This window comes from Falco naumanni, chromosome 9, assembly GCF_017639655.2.
Source record: "Falco naumanni isolate bFalNau1 chromosome 9, bFalNau1.pat, whole genome shotgun sequence".
In the NCBI taxonomy this organism is placed as follows: Eukaryota; Metazoa; Chordata; class Aves; order Falconiformes; family Falconidae; genus Falco; species Falco naumanni.
Genome location: NC_054062.1, coordinates 15736391 through 15760722, shown reverse-complemented (window position 1 = coordinate 15760722; position 24332 = coordinate 15736391). Strand labels below are relative to the sequence as shown.

Sequence of the window (24332 nt, the reverse complement as noted above, 5' to 3'; positions counted from 1 at the left end):
CATAGACTTGATCATAATTTGTGCTCTGACTCTGCCTTGTTTTGAAAATTGAAGCAGTGTTACTTGGTGAGCAGCTCCCTTTCTGGCCGGGGGTATTGCTCATACCAACCATTGCAACGTAGTGAGAAGCAATGGGATGTGACCCGTGATTGAACATGCTGTCATTTATAAACGTTCCTGTCCGTAGTGCTCTATGTCTGCCTGTGGTGTTATTCTACTTCCCCTTCTCCCCCCACGAAGACATAATAGTATTGTGATTGTGTAACTTCATAGAACCACAGAACGGTTTGGGTTGGAAGGGACCATAAAGATCACCCAGTCCCACCCCCTGTCACGGGCAGGGACACCTGCCACAGGACCAGTTGCCCCCTGCCCCATCCAGCCCGGCCTTGAGCACCCCTAGGGATGGGGCATGTACCACCTCTCTGGGCAGCCTGTGCCAGCGCCTCACCACCCTTACATGCCATTGTAAAAAGCCCCTCTTTTAGCTTTTCTGTCATCCCCTTTAGGTACTGGGAGCTGCTCTAAGGTCTCCCCCCTCTAAGAGCAACTCCAGCTCTCCCAGCTTGTCTCCACAGGAGAGGGGCTCCAGCCCCCTCACCATCTTTTGGTATTGCAAAGGCTTACTCCTTTGCCTAGCTGTGCTCTGTTTAGAAATTGTTTGGAAATGGTCTTTTCTCTGGTAACTATTTAATCAGAATTGAAACATAAATCACATTGCTGTGCAGCCATGCAGGGGCTATAAGGTGTTCCCAGGTGCCGCGGACTCGTCACCTCTGCAGTCCCTTGCAGAGAAGCCAGCCAAATACGGGGAACTTACCACCCTGCTACACAAGGCAGGGAAAATACACTTTCAGGTGAGCCCTGCTGCTGCTGTAGGGTTGGCAAAGGCCAGGCTGTGACTCAGGGCTTGTCATCTTCTGCACCAGCTGCACAGCCCCTGCCCCTTCCTCTGGCTGAATATTGAAGTTGTCATCTAGTCCTTGGCAGGTCTAACTCTGGTTTCTTCCTCCTGGCTTTGCTTGCAGGGCAAACTGAGCTGCGTGGCTGGGGGTTGTCCAGTGCCTGAAGTCGTTTGAACGTTTGCAGCCTGCTGTGATTTTGAGCTAAGCTCCCTGAGAGGATGCTGTGAGTGGGCTTTGGGCAGGGTGAAGGGTGCAAACAGCTTTCCCTCTGCTACCCCACGGCTGCCGTACAGTGCTGGGCACCCTCCGGCGCAGGCTGGCACCCTGCCCTGGCAGCTGTGTAAGAAGGGGCTGTGATCAGTGTGAAGGTGAGTCATTTTCCAACCCTGAGTAAATCCTGCACCTGGAAAGAGGAAAGAACTCTGGAGACTGAAGCAAGAGTGGGAGCAAGCCACCAAGCACTGTTTTGAGCTGTGAATCCCAGGCCTGGCCCATAAAACACTATTTTTTTTCGTCTTGTAAGTCATGATAGACGAGGCTAGAGAACAGGAGAACGGTCTCTACCACCAGTTAGCTTTGTGGAGCTGAGCCAACTGTTTAATCTTTCGTGGTCAGAATCTCTTCCACTGCAGACTTACATTCTGTAAAGCAGCTGAACTTAAGGTTCTAATAATGGTGATATTAATACAGGTGGTTCCGTAACATGGAAAACATAGAGTACGCAGTGATGTTCCCTTCTGCCGTGGAGCCGCATGTGGGTTTTGTTTTCTGTGTATAAATCAGCATATTTTGTTTTGTAGTAATTTGTAACACACAGTCTATTCTCAAGTAACTTACCCTAATTATTCAGGAATCATCCCCTGTTTAATTATTATGACTAATTTTTCAGCCTGATTCTTCAACTAGCTGTGCTATGTAAGGAAATAAAAAAAGGCATGTCATCATTAATAATCTTACAGAGGAATCATGATTAATGCCACGCTAATGTCCAGGCAGATCAAGGAACATTCCTTTAGCTGATGCCCAGGCAAACTTCCCTTTGAAGCTGCTGTACGCTTTGTCTGATTGAAAACATCAGAACTCTGTCCAGGTCTGGTTTTCTTCTCAAAATTAGGTAATCCAGGTGAATCCTTTCTGCTTTTTCATGATATTTTTTTGAGATGACTGCTTTCTTTGTTGTAGCATATCACATTCCTTCCCAGATGCTGAAAGCCAGTATGCCTCATGTTTTCTTAAGTATCCTTATTTGATCACCAAAATTTGTATTTTTTCTTTATAGGAATGGCTTAAGTAAATTCTTGAAAGCTTTCAGAAAGCTTTTGAAAGTCCTGTTTTGCCTTCAAAGTTTGGGGCTGATTTGTGCTTACCTGTGAAAGGGAATATATGCATACCTTAAAGTTGATAGTATCCTTAGTATCTTCAAAGTTTATAACCTTACAGTAAACTCATATATTTTGCGTTCAGCAATAGTTAAAAGCATGTAGGTATGAAAATGCTTATGCAGGCACTTAACCTCCTCTTGCAAAGTTAGCTGCTAGTGGCTATGTCGACAGTTCAGTAATTCCACAGAAGCAGCCATTAGCATTTCCTGTCCTCCTTACGAACTTTAAAAATATTCATTGTTTACCCGTGATGCTAGGAGTACTGCAGATGCAGAAGTGTTCAGTGCTACTTAGTACTGGCAAGCACAGTGAGAGATGATGCAGCAACGTATAGTTTTACTAATTTACAGACCCAGGTAGGCAGAGTACCAGGGTAAGGAGAAGCCCCACGCGTGTGGTCGCACAGGGTGTCTGGGCAAGAGATGGCTGCAGAACGTGGGTCCCTTGAGACCTGCTAAGCATCGCACTTGCTAATTGCAGCTCCCTGTTACAGCAGGCGTTTGCAGCCCATGAGATTAACTCCTGTTATTTCACCTCACCTCTTGGTTATAACCTGCAGGGAAAGTTGTCCTTTCATGCAGCAACTTCTGCTTGTTGGAATTCTTGCAAATATCTCTGCAACTGTGAAAGTGTTTACCACGTTGCGGTGACATGATGTTGTAGGGAAAAGGCATGCATTGCTTGCACAGAGCTGCTTGTTTCCTACAGGCAGTTTACCCAAGCAGATTAAGATCTGAGACTTTCCAAAACACAAATATGATAAAATGCAGTTGAAAACAAGAACTCCTGGTACTGTAGCTACCTATTGAACTCACAGCTAAATTGAGAGGGAACATGCTGGCTACCCCATGTGAAAGCAGTGGGATTCAAATGCTTAGTTTTCATCAGTAAAGTCATTTACATGAAAAACAGAAGAACTTATCTGGAGATCATTGAAGAAGTAACTGTTGTGTGGGAGCCTACAGCTTCTCAGGACCTTTTTTTTCATTGTTTTTTTCCCCTCTTATGTATACCCAAAAACTTAGACAAGTATGTCATTCTTCAGTGATATTATGCTCAAAACAATAAAGCTCCTTCCTCCCATGGAATTAAGATGAAATATTATGTCTCTGTAGGAAACAGACAAAAAAAAATGTTATCTCAACTTTTTGTAAAGAGTACCAGAAATGAGTACTGTGTTGAGACAGTTGCAAGTGGGAAGACCAGCTCAAGTATTACCATTCCAGCCCCCTCTTCCCCCCCCAAAAAAAAAAAAAAAAGGCTATGTGCACCTTATTTAAAACAAATGGTTTCAAAGCTATACTTACTAATTTGATTATGTGCATGCATTCCAGCAACACAGGTCTCACACTGAAATAGCAATGTCGGCTTTTGCTGTCAGCTGGTTTAAAATTTCTACCTCTTAAGTTGGGTTCATGCTGCCTAAATTGGTTTTTTCAGATGCATTTAAAAATTGCAGTCAGAATCAGGTGGCAAAATTAATAGGCTGAAGATGAAAATGCAGAAGTGACTCATTCTTGTGACATGGTTTTTCAGTCACACTGATACTTTTTTTTTTTTTGGTCACAGCACATGACCAACTGCTCGAAATGCTTGTACCGAGTTCAGTGGTGACCCTTGGCATCAGGCGCAGAAGGTACAGGAGGGAGCTGTGAACAGGCTGGCTTTAACATCCTCACCTCTCACGAGGGGTCTTGGGGAGGGCTGGAAAAAGCCAGGGCTCTGCAAGTCCTGAGAGAAGGGTTTTGGACGAACAACATCAGCTCTACCATAGCTGACTCAAGCAGTTGTATTGAGTTCTTCACTTCCATCAGGCATTATGGTGTTTTCTAGGTTCCACACAACAATAACCGTACTGCTGGTCACACGCTCTTGGGGCAATTAAAACTTAGGGATGTGCGTGTACTCCTGGCATGGTATGATGTCAATTAAACACGCCAAATGTGGCCAGGCCATCTCCTGACGCGTGGTGTATGGGACAAAGCAGTTGTGCTGAGCTTCCCCCTCCTCTCTCTCCCGTGTTATGTCCCAGCCTGTGTGTGGGGACGGTGCCAGCATTTGCTGCAGAGCGCCCTGATTTCTCTTTGCTCCCTAGCAAAGTGGTAGGCACAAGTGATGGAAGGTTCAGTGCCGGGTAGGCTGTCCCATCCCCTGGGATTTGAGGAAGGTAACCTAGTGTCCCAGTGTTTCATGTGCTGCAGCTTCTGTTGTGCAGTAAAGTCTCTTTAGGGACAGGTCACAGCCCCCCAGGGAGTAGGGAAGGAGTAGAAAGAAAGAAGAGAGAAAGTTTTGGGGCCTTTGTTTGCAAACGAGAAGAAACAAGACTTGTTCCTGGTCTGGGAGGTTTAATAGAGTCACAGGGTTTGGTGGGTTGTGCCTGTGCTCAGAGCAGCGAGTGGGTTCCCCTCGGTGCAAGCACAGCTGCGGCTTGTCACTGCATATAGCTGCTTGCCACGTTGGCTCCTGTGGGGCTGTATCGAACGCTGGCATGTGTTGAGAAAGAAGTGGTGATGCTAAGTTTTATTTGCAACCTGTTCTTTTAAATGAATCGAATGTTTTCAGACAGTTTAGTAATGCTAGGGCTAGCTAAGCTTTAAATCCACGCAGGTGTCTCCCTGTGATCTGTACAGATCGTGAATGTATGGCTCCTAGCAGTAATTACTGCTAGTGAAATATGGAACTAATAAATGTCTCCAGTTAGCAGCAAATTGAAGAACATATTTTAGATAGTAAGAATATTGTTTGAACTCCCATAGGGGTAACAGCATGTATCTGTAGACTTTGTTAGTAAATAATTGTGGTCTAAAATTAAACATATGGAAAATATTTCCTTTCTGTTTTCTGATTTATAACTTAATTTAAACATTTAGGGACAATGTCCTTTACAGTAAAGGAAAATAATTTGTGTATGGACAGCTTATTAAAGATATGTGGTTTTCATCTATAAATATGAATTTGTTCCCCAAACCGTTATGCATGAGGAAATGTACACGTACGAATGGGTCACCTGTCTTCGAAGCAGAACATATGTGACTCTGGAGTCAACATCTGAAAGGTGACTTGCAAGCAAAATCTGTAAGAGGTTCAAGAATTTGTCTTAAATCGTTGTTCCATGAGGCAATCCTCCCCAAGTCACTCTGCTTTAAGGGCTAGTCTGGGACCAGTTTCCAAAGTATAAGGGCACCAGTAGGTTTTGCCAGTTGGCAGCTTGGGACCCAAAATATCTGTTACTTTGCAGTGCAAGTACCAAGTACCCCATGCTACAGTCTGTGATTTAGAAGACTGCAAATCATTTGTGAAAACTTTCTTTTGTTTCATCTTGTAAAACTTTGTAATTCGGCTGCTGCCCAGAGTGTTGTTAAGCTTGAGGGTATTAAGTGCTGCAATGGTTTTGTTTTAAGATCACAGTTTTACTGCATTTTAGGTGTGTTGAACTCCAAAAGCATTCTCAGAACATGGAACATTGTTTGTTTCCAAAACTGATGCTGAAATAAAGTGTGGCTGGTTTGTTTTTTTTTTTTTTTTTCTTTAAAAAAAGAAGACCATAGTTTGAGCTGGGTTACTATAAAAACTTTCAAGTTGAGGGCATGTAACAGGCTTCCAAACTTAGGACAAAATGTTTTGATGCTGCTGATGCTGAAGAGGCAATTATTTCTTAAATACTTCAATGTCTGTTTAACTGGCATTCTGGCATCACTACCTTACATTGCCTCATGTCAAGTCAGGGTATTATTTTTATTTGGTTCAGTATATGTATTTGTGCAGGTCACTGCACCTCCTGTTTATGAATGATACCATAGACTGGGTTGCTCAGCCTAAGCATGGCTAAGACAAATACCCGTGGAGTCTGATGGAAAACGTACAGCCTTAATAGATGTGCTGTTATGCCCTGTTGAATTTTGTTGTATTTATATTGCTCAGAAAGAGAAAACAAGTAATTAGCCAAGAAAGCTCACAGCTGCGTAGCATACTCCCCTCTCTCCTATATACACACAGTCTATTGGTATATACAAAACTGGCACTAATGAAACATAAACAGATCCTTTTCCTGTATGGAAAAGACTTTTAGCATTGAATGGGAATGAAAGCAATAGGATTCTTTGGAAATCCTAGCTGTTTGGGTTCCCACTTTGGATTTTTGGACTCTGAAGCCCTTTGCAGTTCCATACGTGCTGCGATGTCTCCATGGTTTCTTGCGTTTTTTTGCTTTATGTGTTTTTTTAAATCTGTTGGGAGATGGGGTCCTGTTTCTGGATTTCTGTAGCCACATTATTTGCAGCAAGAATCTAAGCTTGTGTTGGAGTTCCTGTTTCTAATCATAAAACTCTAACCTGACCCTTCTCAAACCTCGGTCAGAGACATCCAGCCTGGGATTTGCCTGATGTTATTCTGGAAATCCTGAAATTATCATTCTGAGATTAATTGATCGCCTCAGGGTCATTTGAGGAGGTACATCATTCTTATGCCTGCAAACGGTCGTTAAAAGAGACTGCACCAGTAACGCTGGCTCCTGGCGGGGGCTGGGCCACCACCGGGCTGGCTGGAGGTGCACACTGCCCACCCCTCGGTGGGAGCTGGACCACCACTGGGCTGGCTGGAGATGGACACTGCCCACCCCTCGGTGGGAGCCTCCGACCAGCCCTTCGGCTGGGCTGCGGCACAGCTCGGCTGCCTGGTGAGGCGTGTGACATGGGCTGCCGGGCTCAAAAAGTGCTGTGAGTCTGCTGGCTGCCGAACACCAGGTGAATTTTATCCTCTTACTGAAAGTACTGTACCCTGGGAGGAAAAATTTCTTTTTTCCTCCCAAAAACTCCAGGGGGAACCTTTCTTTGCGCAGATGCTCCAACAGGCAGCTGCAGACCCTCCATGTGCCAAACCTCCTTCTCCCATGGATTTCAGGCTGCATCTCCGGCACACCCTGCTTCCAGCAACCACCCCTTGTTCTGGAATCCAAGCTCCTCTTCCTCCTGGCACCTGTGGAGCCTCCATCCGCGAATCATGCTTTTCCATCCCTAAGATCAAAGCGAGGCGCCAGCTTCTTTTGCTGTTATCTTCCCCCCCACCCATTTTACCTTCTCTCTTCAGTTCCTCAAACCAGTGTTGCTGTACAGACACGGAGCTTGGCAGGCTCCGCGCGGTGCCTTTAGGCACTGTGCTATCGCCCGCGCACCCCGCCGTGGCACCTGCGCCCCCTCTTTCTCCAGCTAAAATCACCTCCTGCTTGCAGCCCTGGCTGTACGCCACGGCACGGCCATCGGCAGTCACGTCTGTTCCCTTCGCTCCTGCTGTGCGAAGAATGCCATCGTGTCCTCTGCCCTTTCTTCACCTATGGTTACTCTCAAGTTCATGGCGTTGAGTAACTAATCAGCAGCGCAATGAAGTCGTGGCTTTTATCTCAGTCTCCCTGGCGTTACTGGTCAGAGGTGCCTCACGTTTCAGGCGCAGCAGGATCTTCACCTGCGCTCTTCAAGACCTTGAATAAAATTCAAGTAGACTTTCTGCATTTTATTTTAAAAGGGAGAAAGGTGATTTGGCTTCAGATAAGGCAGGGTGGATTGGCTTACACAGACTGCATGAAATGTGGCAGAATCCTGCCCTTCAATACCCTCCTAGTAGGAACAAGCTAATAAATTCCCTATTGACATTCTTGTAGAGCAACTCAGAAGAAAATAGTTTTCTCATTTCTCAAACGTGTTTCCTTTCTGATTCTTCTGTGTTTTTTTAATAATTGCCATTCTCTTCAGGCAGTCCCTTGGCATCAATAGGAAACCTTCTATTTGAACACCTTTGAGAAGTTCATGCAAGTGGTTAGGGAAATGCCAGCCCAAGCTCAGCCACATTTTTCCTGTTATCTAGCAGAAACCCCTCCTTCAGACTTTCTGTGTGCTGCGTGGAATTTCCTCTTCTGTCTGGCTGAATTTTTGGAGAGCCTTAAACATTGGCAGTGGCTCTGCAAAATTTTTCTGGGAAACTTGGTAGAAGTTGAGCTGAAATGGTGAATTATAATGAAAGCAAGGAACACAGCATCGTGTCGTTCCCTGAGAGATTCAGTTTCCGCTGTCACTTTGCCAGTGTTGTGGCTCTGTGTGTGTACCTGGGGCTGCTGGACCCCTGGCCCTGCAGAGCTGCTCTCGGTGAGTCCCTAAAGGTTTGGACTATCGAGGCTTAAACAGAATGCCCTTGTCTCAGGAAGCTTTCCTTTTTCAGGATGCGCACGAACAGACTGCAGCAGGGAGGTGGAGGGCAGCTTCTAGGCAATAATAAATTTTCAAGAGGTCTCCTCTTCCTATGGGCAGGAGTATCGTCTATAGGAATCATTAAACAGGCCCCCAAACTGGGTGCATTTAGTGGTGACAAATCTGAAAGGTACCGGTGGCTAAGTTAGATAAACTTTGAAATGCCTAATTGTTCTGTTTTTTAAATGTGCCCTCACAGTAACGTTCAGTGCTTTAATAACAGTTCCCTTAGAAAGTTCAAAATGTTTTACATGTCATGATGCCAGAAAAATGAACTTGTAGGGAAACAAAACAAGTATGTAATTCTTAATGGGAAAGGTCACTTTTCTATCCCTTCCTCCTACCTGCTGGAAACAGTCGTTTAACTGTTCGTGTTTGGCCATCTCAAGTGGTGCCCCCTCAAGCTCGTCTGTCGGCGTCTCCCTTTTGGCAGGGAGAATTTCAGTCCCTTATCGTAGCCCTTGGTCCCTTTGTGTATGTGGAAACAGCTGTTGCCACATGTTTATCACGAAGCGGTGAGCAGCCATGGTGTGCAGCCCCGCAGCAGATAGCAGTGCCGCAAGGGCAGCGGTGGCACGTCGGTCCCCGCACGGCGCGGGGAGCCTTATCTGGCTGGGAGCTGGGCCAAGCTGCAGGGAGCTCTTACTTTGTTTTCTCTCTCCAGGGGGCTCATGTCCCCACCAAAACTTTGGACCGAAAGTGCAGCAGGCAGTCACGTAAGAAAAAACATCAGGGAAATACTGGAGCGGGGATAAGGTGAGGATGTAGGCTGGTGTTGAGATCTTAATTGTGCGTGCTTGGCAAGCTGGTAAGGTGGCTGGAACCTAATCAGAGTCTGGCCAGGCGGCTGTTCTGGGGGACAATTGATGTCCCCGGGACAGATGGGAGGGGAATTGCGTCCTTGCACGCACACAGGGAGAGGAAGCCTCCACTTAACAAAGTGGATATTTTTGCATGGAGTTATTTTCTTCCAGTTGCGCCACTGCATGTTGGTGGAGAGGCTGCAGATCTCTTCAGAAGAAGTCAGAGGAAGTGAAGTTACAGAAAGGAATCAAAATTGCTGATCACCAAATAACTCTGATTTCCATGCTGTCTTTACACGACACATGCATTATACGTATATACTACACACACAGAGAGAAATATTCAGCCGCCCATGTAACGGAGAGTTGCAGAGATTTAGTCCCCTCGCACTAACGGCTGAAACCACTTGAAATTCCTGGGGGAGACATCAGTAGCCCCTTCCTAGCTGTGATTCCCCTTCCTTTGCTGCAGCCTTTCTTGGGCACTCCTGGCTAGCCTTACTGCAGTAAACTCTGCTTCCTACTGCTTTATCCCAAGGTCCATGAATTCTTCTCCCAGTGCCATCGCCTCTCGTTTGCCTCACGGTATAGTCTGACATGTACGTGACCTCCTTTGCTTTGTGCCGTTTGTAACGCTTGATTCCTGTACAAACCCCCTCTCTCCTTATTTCCCCACAGCTGTCTCTTCAAGGCATACGATCTTTTTATCTCCTGCCACTTGACACCTTCAGAATTTTTTTTAAAAAGCGATGTTTTACATAATGCTACAAAAGAACATGAAGCTTTAGGACCTCTTGTAAATGTTTTATGATAAATACTACTCAGGAATCTTTGGAGCACACCTGCACTACATCTGGCTCTCCAGTGAAGACTTGTTTGCCTGGAGTGTTTTACTTTTTAATTATACATAGAATTTGGATTGTTTGTGTATTGTATCAGGCACAAAAGAATTGTAGGCAGTCGTGCCTAAAAAGAAGTCACACCTTGGACCATACTCTTGGGTCTCCTGTAATCTGGATACATTTTTTATGACAATAACTAGAGCCAGATGACTTAGGAAGCATACTTTTTTGACTGTCCGATAATAAAATATTTGGGAAGGGGTTGGTGGGTTTTCTTGGGTTTTTGTGTTTGGTTTTTGGTGTTTTTTTTTTTTTCAGTAGCCAGGGATCACCAGACAGCTGAAGTCTGATGCTCAGCACTGATTTTTGACGTGTTTGACTCAAACACCCATGCGTGCTTCCACATGCTTCCACATAATTTGCCAGAGGTGCAGCCCAGCCCTGCATTCTCCCTCCGAGAAGCTGAACTGCCACACGGAATGATCTTTTGCAGGCACCTGGACAAAGTAGCTAGAGAAGCAGCTAATCCTATTCTTAGCTTGGCATGCCAGTTATCTGTGCGAGGACAGCCTGCCAGAAATGTCTGGTGACATATTTGTCCAAGGGAGGGAGGTTTATGCCAAGATGCTGTGGGTGCTGCTGTATGGCATTGAGTTTAGAAGAAGAAAAATCTGTGAAATGTGAATTCAAAAACACAGCTGTTGTTAAAGAAATAAGGAGCTGTTCCCAGTAACACAGATATATTCAAGATACAGATATTTTTAAAAAATTATTTTTTAAGTATCAGGAAATTAAACAGTAAATGCTGCAGTGTCAGCCAAAGTTAACTCTACCTAATACTTTTGGCTTGGCCACCAGAGGTGGTAGCAAGCTGTATGTGCAGTTAAATGCTGTTTTTATTTCATTTCATTTTAAACTTAAAGCCCTTTATGCAGGTTAAACATTCTGGGACTTGTGCTTGACTGTCACCCAGCAGTTGGGGCTGTGTGTGTGTAACCCGGTGGTGAGTACGTGTTACAGTTCTCCCTCTGTGCTGGTTTGGAGCAGTTATAAATTTGTTAACAGCTTCAGGAGGAGAGCCTGGCTTTGCAGCTTGCCCAGAAGCAGCCTGTGCTTGAGGGTCGCCCTGCAGTGCCTGGGCCGGCTCGGGGTGGCAGCTGCTTACAGATGCTTGTCAGATTTTTTTTGTAAGCCACTAAGGAAAAAACCAAACCAGCAATTTCAGAGCAATTGCGATACCTGGCAAACAGCTGCTCTCTGTTGTCTGGGGTGGGGGGTGCTTTGCTGCAGGGCACTCAGCCTGCTGCAGGCTCTGCCAGGGATGCAGTGAGGTCCTCCGAAGCACCCATTTGCAGGCACCCACCACACACCACTGGGGACTCCTGTACCAGGTGCTCCCCGATGGGAAATACAGCTTGTTCACTTGGTGTCTTTCTAATGACCCCAAAGTCAGATGCTGAAATCAGGTGGTGTGAAGCCTCCCCTGTGGTGCCCAAGCCCATTCGTGCCCACCTGCCTTTGGCTGGGTGCAGAGGAGCCCTTCTGTCAGAGCCGGGGGACCTGCCTCCAAGCTCCCCTCCTTCCCTGGGTAGATGACTCTCCAGTGATAACTCCACAACATGGGTGGCATTTTTTTTTTCTCTGTTTTTTAGCAGTGGATGCCACCCAGGATTTAGGCTAAGCCTGTAGCCGTCAGAGTGACCCTGGTGAGCAAGGGAAGGGATTTGGCTCTGGGGGTCCCTCAGTGGCAGCACTGTCTGATCTGGGGCTGATGCTGTCAGGATCCATGACCCTGGAGCTCCTCCTGGAGGACCTCGGTCCTGTGGTGCTCAAGCTTGGAATCTTCAGGTGCTCCTGCTGCAGACTGGGTGCGATTCTGGTGCCAAGGGTAACACAGCTAATTTGGATGTGGTGCCATCTGAAAGAACATCAGCGAGGAGGCAAGAGGGGACTGTGGCTTCTGCATTGTTTGCTCTAACCATAGGCAAAAGTGGAAGCTGATCCCTGTGGACAGGTTTCGGCTGTGCTCATTTGTGCCCTGAAGAATGAATGCAGAGGATAATTGCTTTGGATTCCTAAAGCCATGGGCTTCACGCATGGATATAATATAAAAAGTCACTTTAGTTCAGCAGAAATACGTTTGGACCCACTAGGCAAGGAATTGTTTATTATTATCTGCATCTTGGGTAACAAATCCGTTCTGATAAGTGCAGACAATATCAAATCCATTGTTGTTGGCACCCAAAAATAATAGATAAGTTGTCTTGGGCAGTTCTAGTGGATGATTTCCAAAGATGACAGGCTTTTGCTGCTGATAAAGTTCAAAGTAAATGTAGTTTTTTGGGTATATAGGAGAATTGTTGTTACTTCTGGGTACTGAGTGTTCCTAGTCTAGTTACGTAAGAACAAACAGTGACGAAGTTGGCTTGAAGCCTTCTTCAAGGTTTATTTGGATCACAAAGAGAGTTCCCTACTCTGTAAAAAGAGAAAACTGGGTTGATTTCACACTTGAAGCCATTCACTATGAGTGCCTGTAGCAACACCTGGCAGAGGTCCCACTATCACAGGCACCAAATGTGAATCAAAAATACAAGAAGAGCAAAGCAGCCAGGCAGGACATCTCTGTCAAGGAAATTGATGCCCCGTTCATTCAGCCCTACAGTGTGTTTTCCTTCGACATCCTGTGCCTCCTTCAGGGTTTTAAAATGAACCATAACAACTTGTTCCTGCAGACAAAGCCTAGTGCTCATTTGCACTCGCCAGGTCAAGCTCTTCATTCGCATGCGGGCAGAGACCCTCCACTGAATCAGTTTACTGCAGGGGAAGCTTCACAAGCTGAAGTAAGATTAAAGAATTGCACTCCTGCAAATGCATAAAAATGAAGTTTAAAGCCAGGGGATTAGGCTTTAGAAGTCACGGTTTGGGCTTATTGATGAGAGACCTTTTCAGGCAACTGACATTTTTGTGGTTTACCTGTGTTATAGCTAGGTCTCGTCTAGGGAAGGGTTAGTAGCAGGTAGTGAAGGGGCTGGGGAGAGGTCCAGTTCTGATTCACGCCCAAAGTCTATCAGTGCCCTGCTGAGCCTGTAGCAAGGCACTGCAGAGTCACAGAATCTTTTTGGTTGGAAAAGACCTTTAAGATCATCAAGTCCAACCGCTAACTTAGTCTTGCCACCTTTACCTCTGTTTCCCTGTCGATAAAATGACAATGAACCCAGTTTGCCACCAGGATGGATGCATCATAAGGCAGCATCATAAGACATTTTAGAAGTGCTTTAAGATCTTCATAGGAAAGGTTATGCTTCTACAGAAGAATTAAGGGTATATACTTCTGCATGTGGTTGTCGATACGATGCATTCTGCTGCTTTGTCTACCTCCCTTATGCTTTTTACAGCAATCCCTGCTCATGGCTGTTTCTCCTGTTTATATCCTTGCAGGAAACAGGGCCGTTCCACATTTGGCAGTCATTCCCTTCACCCCAGAGTTTATATGCGCTTTCATTCAAATTCAGTTCAGTTCTGCATGATCTTCACTCCCTTCCACTCAGTATTGGTGAAGGTGGTGGGAGATGAATGGAAGATGTCTTCGTCTGCATAGACACATGAATGGAAATTTCTGAAAGCAGGTGGCCAAAAGTGATGGGGCCAGGAGTAGGTTTGAATACAGCAGTGGCTCGAAGGCTCTTTCTGATGCCTCAGCAATAGTAGTTAATAGACATTTTTGCTTCAGCCTTTGAATTTGCTTAACTTAGGGTACAGATACTACTTCACCGATCTGCTCCGTAAGTGCTACAGTATTTGTGGCCAGTTCTGGTATCCACAGCATCATCCTTCATTCTACTGTTGTGAACATTTTCTGTGATTAACTGGCAGAGGGAGCCCTGGCCAGCCTGAGAGCTTTCTCTTGCTGTTTACTATCATTATAATAAGATATTTGACCCATACAATAACAAACAGCATCAGCGTTGGGTCCAAACCAAAATCTTTGGATTCAAAATGCTCTGAACTTTGGGAAATGGTCAGACCGAAATTTTGTGGCTTGGCTCGAGCTCTGGATGAAATGAAACTGAACGTGCCTGGGATTAAAACCCCTTTAGAGTCAGAAGCTTTGCTTTCTTTTGAAGGAGTTTTATTTTTTTAATCTCCATTGTTTGCAGTGCTTCTTAGGACTTTGCAAATGCAAGTCAGGTTTCTCTACAGAGTTTTTTTTCGCCCAGATCCTTTCATATACGTGGTTTATTCTAATCTGGAGGAAGCCAGTATTTTCCCTTTTGATTTCTGATTATGTTTTCACCTCTGTAGTGAGAGGAAGAATTAATGCAGTTGTAGACTTGATGTTTATAGGCGTCAAACCTTTTTTTTTTTATTTTTTGCGCTGCATAGCTAGATGCATACTTTTATGTGCCATTCTTGGAAAAAATACTGGTGATATGGTTTTAATTTTAAATTGGTCTGACATCTGAAGCTAAACATTCTAATTGTCTATGTAATGCTTCCCCTGTGTCAAACTAATGCTTTCCCTTTGGAGATGTGTGCTAGTGAGTCTTTGATGCGCAAGGTCCACTGCATGCCGGACTCTCATATGTTACAGAGAAATTCCAGTGTATGTGCGGTGTTTAGGGAAAGCGTTAAGTGCTACCAGATAGCTAGAGAAGGACTTGAGGGCCCTGGTTTGAACTCTTTTGTTTTGATACTAGTTTGTTACTTGACAGATGACAGCCTAATTTCCCTGATTGTTTATTTTTGTGCGACCATTCTGTGTGCTGCTCTACAGCAACTAATTTCTGCCTTTCTGAAAACCCAGATTGCAGGCATTTCTCTTAACCTTCCTGTTTACCCCCTTTATAAACAAAGATTAAGGAGACCTTCCCGGGAGGTTGATGTTTAAGTCCCTTGAGGACCTGAGCGACTGGACCTACGCAATGGGGAGGTGGTATGTGCTTGTATGTCTCAGGGATGTGTGATTCTGGTGCAGGCGAAGAAACGTGGAGTTGATTTTCCTTTCTCCTGCCTGGGTCTGCAGCACTGCTCGTGGCTGCCCCTTCTCCCCACCGAAAGCCTCCCCATCAGCCTGTCTTTCCGCAAAGCCGTGCGTGGCCGCCGCGTACCTTGATTTTCAGCGTCGCCCCTTTGCTGCACCTCCTCAGAGCCGCGGCGGCGATGGAGCTGGCACAGCACCCGGCCCCATGGCGGGCTGCGCTCCGCAGGCACCCTGGCAGCCCAGCCGCCTCCCCGCTGGCCCCGCTGGGATGGCAGGAAGCTCGGCGGAGAGTCTTGCAAATGCTCCGTGGTTGGGAGAGACCGCGGAGCTGCAGCTGGCGGCTTGTGGGCTGGACCTGACCCGCGGCGGGGCCTGGCTCCGTGCCTTCTCCTTGGAGAGGATGGGGAACAGGAGCTTGGGCACAGCAACCCCACTGCTGCTTATTCGCAGCAGCTGAAGACCTGGCTTGGGTAACTGGAAGAAACTCAAAACATTCCTGAGCCTGGAGGGGATCCATAGCTCAATTTTGGGCTTAGGAACCTCGCCATGTTCTTTATTTCAGTGTTTGCGATGTTCATATTTGTATTAACTTCAGAGGGCTGTCAGGAGGAAGCCAGATCAGCTCAGAGAGGTCGTGGTTAGTGCTTCTTGTAGTGCTGCAGTTCCTTGACATTATCATGACTGGAAACAAACAAACAAACAAGTTAAAAAGAAGGAAAAAAAACATAGTTTGGTGCATTGTGTTGATAATGTGAGGGTGGTGGACACCCATAGGCATACATTCTAGACATACCTTTACATGTCGTGTCTGAGGAAAAAATGATTTCCAAAGCGTGCCTCTTAGTGCATCACCCAGGCCTTACGGTCTGAACGAAACAGCAAAGGCTCAGTCAACTAATCTTCTCCTAAAGGTAATACTGTGATACTTCACATCATTTTGGGGTGGTTTTTTTTAGCAAGCTCTGTACGCATTGCTTAATGTTAAAAGGCTAAGGTAAATTAATTTCCTCTAGAAATGGCAGCTGCAATAAATCCTTCCTCCTTGCCACTCCTGTAATGGAGGGCTTGGCATTTTAAAGGTCTGAGCTGCTGACTCGCCTTGCTGCCAGCTCAGCTTTCCAGTGACTCTGGTGCCTCTGCTGCTCTGTGCTCTCCGTCGATGGTCCTGGGATGCTTTACCGGGGACCCTTCCTGAACCTTCGAATGAGGCCATGCTCCCATCCCCATGGTCTCCAGCTGATCTCCACTAGCATCCGAGGGGCGATCTTGACACTTAGAGCTATTCAGTATCTGCCATATTAAACTCCCCTCTCTCGTTATCTGCAGCCCCTCAAAAACCTGCTTTCAGCTGAATGATCCATATTCTAGGAGCAGGCTGTGCTGTACCCTGTGAGTGCACGGTATGTATATGTACTTTGTGGTATGTGCTGATGGAGCTCAGCACGGCTGCTCTCTGATACTGCTTTATAACATTAGAAATATTTGCTTGTGCGTAACGTCAGGTCCTAGTTGTCATGTTTATTCTGTGGCCGCCGTTGCTGGTGGGATTCAGGCTGTACCTACAGGAGTGCTTTTGTGCATTAGTACATTTTAAAAACTGAGTGTACCCCACTGTTTGTCCCCATTGCTAGGTTTCTGCCCAGGTCTGTGTAGCCAGAGTTCCCTTACACCAAGCTGCCTTGCAAGCCAGGCTCATATTCTTTCTCCAGACTGGAAACGAAATTCCCAGCTCCTTTTTGTGAGCTACTCACCTAGCTTCCATTGCTGCACTGGGTGAGGACTTGGTAGTACTTCATGAACTCACCCAGCTCTGGCTGGGAGGGACGTTTCAGTATTATTCAACAAAAAAAAAAAAAAAAAAAGAGTGGGAGGAAGATATTCAAGTTGTGCCGAGTGAGGCCGAACTGACAGTATTAAACGCTTATTTGTGCTTTCTTCTGTGTTACCGCTGGAAAACAAGAATTGCGAGGGTGGCGGGGCGAGAAGCATTGTTTATCAGCAGCGCCTGCGTGCAAGCACGCCGTTGTGCCGGGCTGCGTGGCTGCGTGGGGCCAGGCACACGTGGTCCTGCCTGTGGGGAAGCTGCTAGGTGTGAGTGGCTTGGCCACCACCAGCCCCGCATGACAGAAAGGTCGTCTGGCCCAGGGTTAGTTCTATTGCTGCCAGACTTCAATGAAAATAAATACGCGAAACGTTGTATAACCCGAGGGGGGGAAGGAGGATGAAAATTATGGTGCCCACAGATTGAGTGGGGAGGGATATGTGTGTCGGTAATGAGTAATTTAGAACATCTGCAGACTTTTTATTATCTTTTTTTTTTTTTTTTTAGTGTTTTCCATTCCCCTGCTTTGTGGTAGAGCCTGTTTTTAAAAGACCTGAAGGCAATGCTCTATCCAACAATAGGTGAATTAAAAGGCTTGGATGCCTTTCATTTAGGTCAGTGCTGAGATCCAGCATTCAAAATCGAAGTCCAAGTTTTGCTTCAATAATCTTAATTTGCTGAGTCTACGTACACAAGGAAACTCACCCTGCCTCCTCCCAGCACCCCTCTTCCCTGCCTCCCCCGAACTGGAGTGTGTGTATAGGGAGAGACGTGCCATTTCTCGTGCTGGCGTTCGCCAGCTGATGTGCTGTTGTCTGTTGCTCTGTGGAGGAGCCACAGTGCAGTCACTGGCCTGGATGCACCTTCTATGAGCTGGTGTGTCGGCTTTGCCTTGGAGTTGGGGCATGCAGAGACCCCCAATTTCACTCTCTGCCAGCACTTCCCCCCTTCATCCTCGCAAGCATAGTAACAGCAGTAGCACTTAGAGGGTCCTTTCCATCCATTCCATTCCTGAAAAAGAAAGCTGAAAATAATAGTAAAAAAAAAGTCAAAAATCCTCTTCTTGCAGAAACAGATCTTCGGGCCATTCTAGAGCATAGCAGTTCCCCACTGCTTGGGGCTGGGTCAGCTGGACCTGTTTAGTATTCAGCTTTCAATATATTTTTGTTGAAGAACTGATCTATACTAGATATTTGAGCATTTCATTCTTTGTTGCCACCTTTTCAAGAGAGAAGGCATTTCTTCTTCCACATCCTCAGTTTAATCAGAAGGATGAAAATAGGTGTTTGGGGATTCCAGTGTTATTTATTTTTCCCTGTTAGGAAATGAGTCACGAGTAAGTGACAACGCTGTCTCCAATCAGAGGGAGTCGGAGCTTGTGGATGCCAAGGACTTGTCTGCTAATTACGACTTCTAACTGCACAGTCTTACAGCCATTCTCTGAACCTTACCTTGTTTCAGGGCTTGCTTTTGCCTTTTACTGCTTTTCTGCCCAGCGAGTTGAAAAGGGCATTCCCCTCTTTGTCAGTGAGGACACATCCTGTGAGGTCCTGAGCGCTTTTTCATCCCTGTAAATTGAGGGGGTGTTGCAGGCGATCAGTATTGCTCAGCACTCCATTGAGTACAGCGTAGAAGCATCTGTTGGCAGAAGCACTCATAAAATTACCCATCAATATCCCTGCATTTCAGCTGCCACATACTCACTGCACTTATGGAAAGTCACGTGGATGGGCCAGGTTGGGATGGCTTTACTGGAAAGGTGGCTCAAAAGTCATTTCTCTTCCCTGGGAGACGGGCTGGGGGTATTCTACTTTGTGCCAGTGCCACTTACAGGCGGATCTTTAAGTCCTGTTAAGGTTAGCATACCTCTCCAGATGTATACCGAGAGCTGCCTTAAGATGGTCAGTATTGAATCTGAATGTAAAAAATGAACTGTGATGTTTTATTTGTTGCTGAGGACTTTTTCTGAGTGCTGTAGTCCTTTTTTGTTATGCTATCGCTGTGATAGGAAGTTGTTTGTTCAGCCTTCGGTGCTGAAAATTATTTTTAAGAGCAGAGTTAACTTTATGTCAAAAACATTTGCTTTTTGCATTTAGAAGTATAACTGACTCTGATTCTATGGGAAAGTTATGTTGGCTTTAAGGGAGAAGAAAAGCAATTAAAAATAACTATGTACAAAGCCAGATGAGATTGGCCGGATCCCGAGGAAAATGTATCTTAATCCCTTGATCTGACAGCCGCCTGGCAGTCAGAGCAGGAAAAGAAAGTCACTGGGTTTTTTTTCCATCTCTGTGAGGTGGGAAATGCACATCCTACTTCAGAGATGGAAATGAACAATAAGTCTGCCGGGCAGCTCGACAGTTGCACACACATTCTTTTCGAGAGGAACTGCCCATAGCCAGGATATTTGGGGTTTCCAGTGATACGAGTGTCACAGGCTCTGCCCGAGTCTCCTCTGGAGCTCAGTCTGTGTTTACAGAAGTGCCGTGTTACTAAATTACGGAGGTTTTCGTTTAGTATAGCGTGTTCATCGTAGCTGTCACTCCAAGACCTAAACAAAACTGTGGAGGCCTGCCATCCTGCTGCTGTGGGAAACCGTAGGAACAAACTGTTTATGACCAAATAGTTTGCAGTCTGAGTCAATAAAAAAGTAAGAGGTAGTGGAGAGGGGTAGGATCTGTTCAAGCATCCATACATCTGTGCATAATGTGCACATGTGCATGCTTTGCACAGAAGAGGAACAGATGCATTGTAAACATTGTCTTTTTCCTTTGTTAAAATTTTGTCTGATGTTCTCATTGTCCCTTGAACCGTGGCAGGGCAAGGTGGGACATTATCCTCTCCTTTTCAAGTCACAAAGTATTCCTTAACGTTCTTGTTTTATTCTTGTTTTAGACCAGAGTTTCTTCGTCTACCCTACCCTCTCCATCACCCCTGGCCACCCCCCCGGCCCCTCCCCCCACCCACCCCCCCAGCTGAATATAGGCTACAGGCATTTCCAGATCATCAAGAGCTTCTATGAAATTACCAAAGCCGCGTGTGTCTTGGGGCTACAGAGCTAATTGCCACCTTCTGAAGCTTTGCTTCCTCTTGTAAAGAGCAAGGCTGTGGTCAAGCTGTAAAACAGCGGCTTGAACAAACATGTTTGAAGCTTCTGACATGCACAATAGTTGGGTATAGAAATACACCTAAGGAAGGAAGACATGGGTTTCCAGAAATCAGGGTAATTTATCTGGGATCCTTTCCGACATACCTCAGCTCCACAACAGCCTAACCCAGCAGCTCTTTGACAAAGCTGTAGGTTTATGTGGGGTGTTGATGTTATTTCCCAGCTACACTGATGCTTTTACTAATGCATTTGTTGGAGGTGATGGGTGAGGAGGGCTCCAAGAGAAGGAATGCTAGAGGAAGTGGTGGATAACCTCTGTGCAAAAATGCAGAGATTCACGAGATCAAATACATTATAACTGTGGCTAGTACCTGATACCTGCTTGCAGAAGAGCAGTCCTTAGGCAGAGGGATCACAATTGCATTTTTAACTGCTTGGGTTTTGTCCCTTTTCTATGTTCTTATAGCTCCTGTGGCTCCTCATATTGGGCAGAATATATAAACTTTGAAAGAATGTGTTACAAAACTATCCAGGTAAGGGGACTAGACCATTGCTTACATTCTGTAAATGTTTTGTGAAAACTTGTATTTGGTTCCCCTCTTCTCCCCCATCCCCAAGTCAGTCAGCCTGGAGAAACCTTTTCTGCATTACCGTGTCTGGTCCCTGCCACTGCCATAATGTCCAAACACTCCCTTTCTACCCTGATAGCAGTCCATCTTAAAACTGCTTAGATTTTTTGCCTTCACTGCTCTTACTGTTCCAGATCCCAAGGGCTTTTCTTCTTTTTCTAACCTGAGTTTATCCACAGCCACTTTCACACCCATTTATTCCTGTGCCAGAATTGTCCTCTTAACTCAAACCATCCTCCTCTCTCCTCTTGCTTATGCCACTGATACACCAGACTCCTGTTTTCAAATACTTCACAAACCTGTTCTGGTTTCCCTCGAATGCCCTGACCTGGCCTAATAAATGCACATCCCCTGCACTGAGTTTGCAAGGGCTCAGGAGGGCGGCTGGTCAGGCTTGCTGGGGCACCCCCTCCCCCCCAAACGCCAGAATGAAACCTCTGGCCTTGGGACCCAGATGGAGGGGGAAAGGGGAGGACAGCACCAGAGAACAGGATAGAAACTAACTGTGTGCGTATAACAATTCGCACCATGCTAATATTAATTCTTTTTTTGTAAATAATATAAAAAAAGTAGATCTGGATTAATACTGATTAGGGTCTTAAGACTTCAGTTATTCTAACAATAAATGCTTGGCCTTTTGTGTAGAGATATATATATGAATACATACACATACATTTATTAATATGGTGTGCTTCCTCTTTACTGATAGAACAAGATTTGGAGTGCAAAAAAATAATGAATTATGTGACATCACCTTTGAAATTAAGGCTTGGGCTGTAGGCTTTCAGCCTGGAGGCAGCGAAGGCCCACAGCTGAGTATCACACACATCCCACCTAAGCAATTCACGTGCCCCTCAGCCTGGCCTTGGCTGCCCTTAGGACCCTTGGGTGCGGGTACATGTCTCGGGTCTCAGGCTGGGATTACGTGTGTGATAGCTGTTCGGGGTGCACTGGAGTAAGCGGAAAAACACAAGACCCTTGAGTGGCTTCCAGGGAGTCCCTGGGACCACCCTAGGGAAGTCTCTGTGCTAAGGCAAACTCTTCTAAAGCTCCTTTTCCCCAGGTGAGGTCTAGATGATAGGTGAAAGTTTTCCTGCTTATAGCGATCAGAATAAAAACCAGTGTAGCCTGCTGGTAGGTGAGAGCTAGGCAGTCTGCCTGTGCTTTCATACCAGATGGATTAAATGTTCCCCACGTAGCCAAGCCCAGCCTAAGGGCTAGGCTGTCAGAAGGGCAGGCAGCACACGGGAGGCAAGGGAGCCCTGCTGATGCTGTGGCCATCGAAAATGCGCGTGTTATGAAATCAAGATCAGATCCACGCTTGCTCTCCGTGGCTGTTGCTGTGAGTCAGACCCTGGCTGCTCTGACTTCCCTGCCAAGCCTCCTGCAGCTGAAAAGAAAGCAGCACAGGTTGGGTGGCAAGAAGTGGTTCTGCTCCAGCAGTGCCGGGTTTCCACACTGCGGGCAGGTGGGGATCCGCTCGGTACCTCGTGAAGACAAGTGATGGCAGAGCAAACTCGCTTTGGAACACATACGGATCAGTTACGTTTTTCTAATTCCTTCTCTAATGAATCTTGTGTCAATGGCGGAGATGATCATAGTTGTGGGTGAGGGAGGGGGAGGGGAGGTGCTGGCTCATACATTTATCTTGGGAGACTATCTGCATCCTCTTAGGTAGCAGAATAGGACATAGGGCACTTGACCATGGTGCTGGGACTCTCCAGGCAAGCAGTTCAGATAGGAACCTCAAGTAATTTCAAGGTAATTGGAGGGTTTACACTGACTTCAGCGCACAGTCATCTCACATCTTCAGAGCACACCTCCTTGCTGAGAGCAGCCTGATGCTGCTCTTCAGGACAATCTGAAGAGCCTCAGCAATGCATTTGAGCAGACCCGTGACCCTGGATATTCCCCACCTTCCGTTTCTCCCACTCTTTCAGCTGAGCAGAAAGATGAAGCTCCCACTGTAGCCTGTAGGACAACATCAGTACAGCTTCTTCAAATTCCCTGAGGTCTTTACTTGCCCAAGTTTTGTCCTAGATGGCCATAAAATTTCAGTGTTTGATCTTGTCTTTGGTTTTATAACACTTGCTACATCATGGACTGCCAGATGTTGAGGCCTGAGGTGACCTGTCATCACCTACTGTCTTGAATGTTAAAAGGAAATAAATATTCTTGTACTTCAGGTTTCAGAATGCCCTTTAATGCGGGAGGAGAACCTTCGGTACATTTAACGCATTTCATCTGCAAGAAGTGCTTTTAAATGATGACTGCATTAAGAATATCTCCTAAAAATAAGGTAGAGAGCGCTGGACATTTGTCAACAAATAGAACTGCAAATGAAAGAGGCAGCTTGTTTGAGGTTTATCTCTGAAAATTACTGAAGCGTTTACAGAAAGGTTTTGTTAGGTAATTTGCATATTCATGAGCTGTGATTTCTCCAGTTGCTGTATTTAGTTGATAATACCTTTTTTAATACTGTAATTAAAATTTTTTGATCTAAGTTATACTTCAGTTGTTTGCTCAGGTGCACCAAAACAATTGGTGTTTTGTTTATTTGTTGTTTTAAATACAGCTATTACATGTTAAAGCATCAGTTGTAAGAGAAATCTTCATACCAGACATATTTCTTGAAGGGACCCCCTAGGCAGCTGGGCTCCTGACACTGCCACACGAGAAGCCCACAGCTACGGAGATGTTTAGCTTCCTTTTGCTCAGACCAGTGCCTGCACTCACAACATACGGTGAAGAAAATGGAAGTACTAAAGGTTAATGGAAGAGGAAGCAGGTGCATATAAATCTATTTTAAATGAAAATTCTTTAGAGTTTTACAAAGCTGTTAGAGGAACTGTGAGTATCTTCTGGAGGATCAGAAAGTGTCCTCTGAAGATGCAGAGATTTTGCAAAATGGACGTAGAAGGGGTGAAATTAGAAGTGAAAGCTGATGCAAGAGTGCAGTTAAATGCATGGTGCTCATTGATCCTGAGGCATGGCTAGCCAAGCATGTGGCTGTCCAACGCTGCCCACGTTTTGCTTTGCATGGGTTAAGACAAATGCAGCACAACCACAGACCCTGTTGCAAGACCCCCAGTATCCTTCTGAATTGGAAAAGAGCAAAACAATTAAGTGCAGCCTGTGGCTTCTAGGGCAGGAAAGGGAAGGATGGAGGAGGAGGCAAAAGGAGGATGAGAGCGGTGAGGGACAGGGCAAGTTGGTTGCAGCAAAGCCCAGAACAACTGATATTCTTCTTTTGCCTTGAAGCAATGAAGATTAGTCTCTATGTAAGAGGGCAACATGAAAGAAGTTTCTTCAGCAATCCATTTTGCAAATGTCCCTGTCTAGCAATCCCACACTTGGGACTGCAGGCTGTTGTGGTCTGGTTGGGACGTGGAAATCCTGTTCTATGGGCAGTATTGAAGCAGATGAGAGTCCAATTAGAACAAATACTGAAGGCTGTGAAACTTCCCATGGATGCAAATTGTGCAATTTCTTTTTAGAAAATGTTTCTCCACTCTCACATTTTGTCATTGGTTAGTATTTCAGTGAAATATTTTGATGAGACCGAGATATTTAGCTTTCCACCAGTATCGGATCATGTTCAATTGTATGACTTTATAATAGCA

General features: G+C 45.7%; 1 protein-coding gene across 4 annotated transcripts in view; it reads left to right on the top strand.

Moving 5' to 3' along the window:
- Positions 1-24332, top strand: part of GRK5 (G protein-coupled receptor kinase 5) — a 169555-nt gene that overhangs the window by 15916 nt on the left and 129307 nt on the right. For 2 of the 4 annotated variants that reach the window (XM_040607369.1, XM_040607370.1), the window contains exon 2: positions 20547-20613. The exons of the other annotated variants lie outside the window; for them this stretch is intronic. The gene's annotated coding sequence lies outside the window, so the exon portion shown is untranslated. The remainder of the gene's footprint in view (positions 1-20546; positions 20614-24332) is intronic. 4 annotated transcript variants of the gene reach the window in all.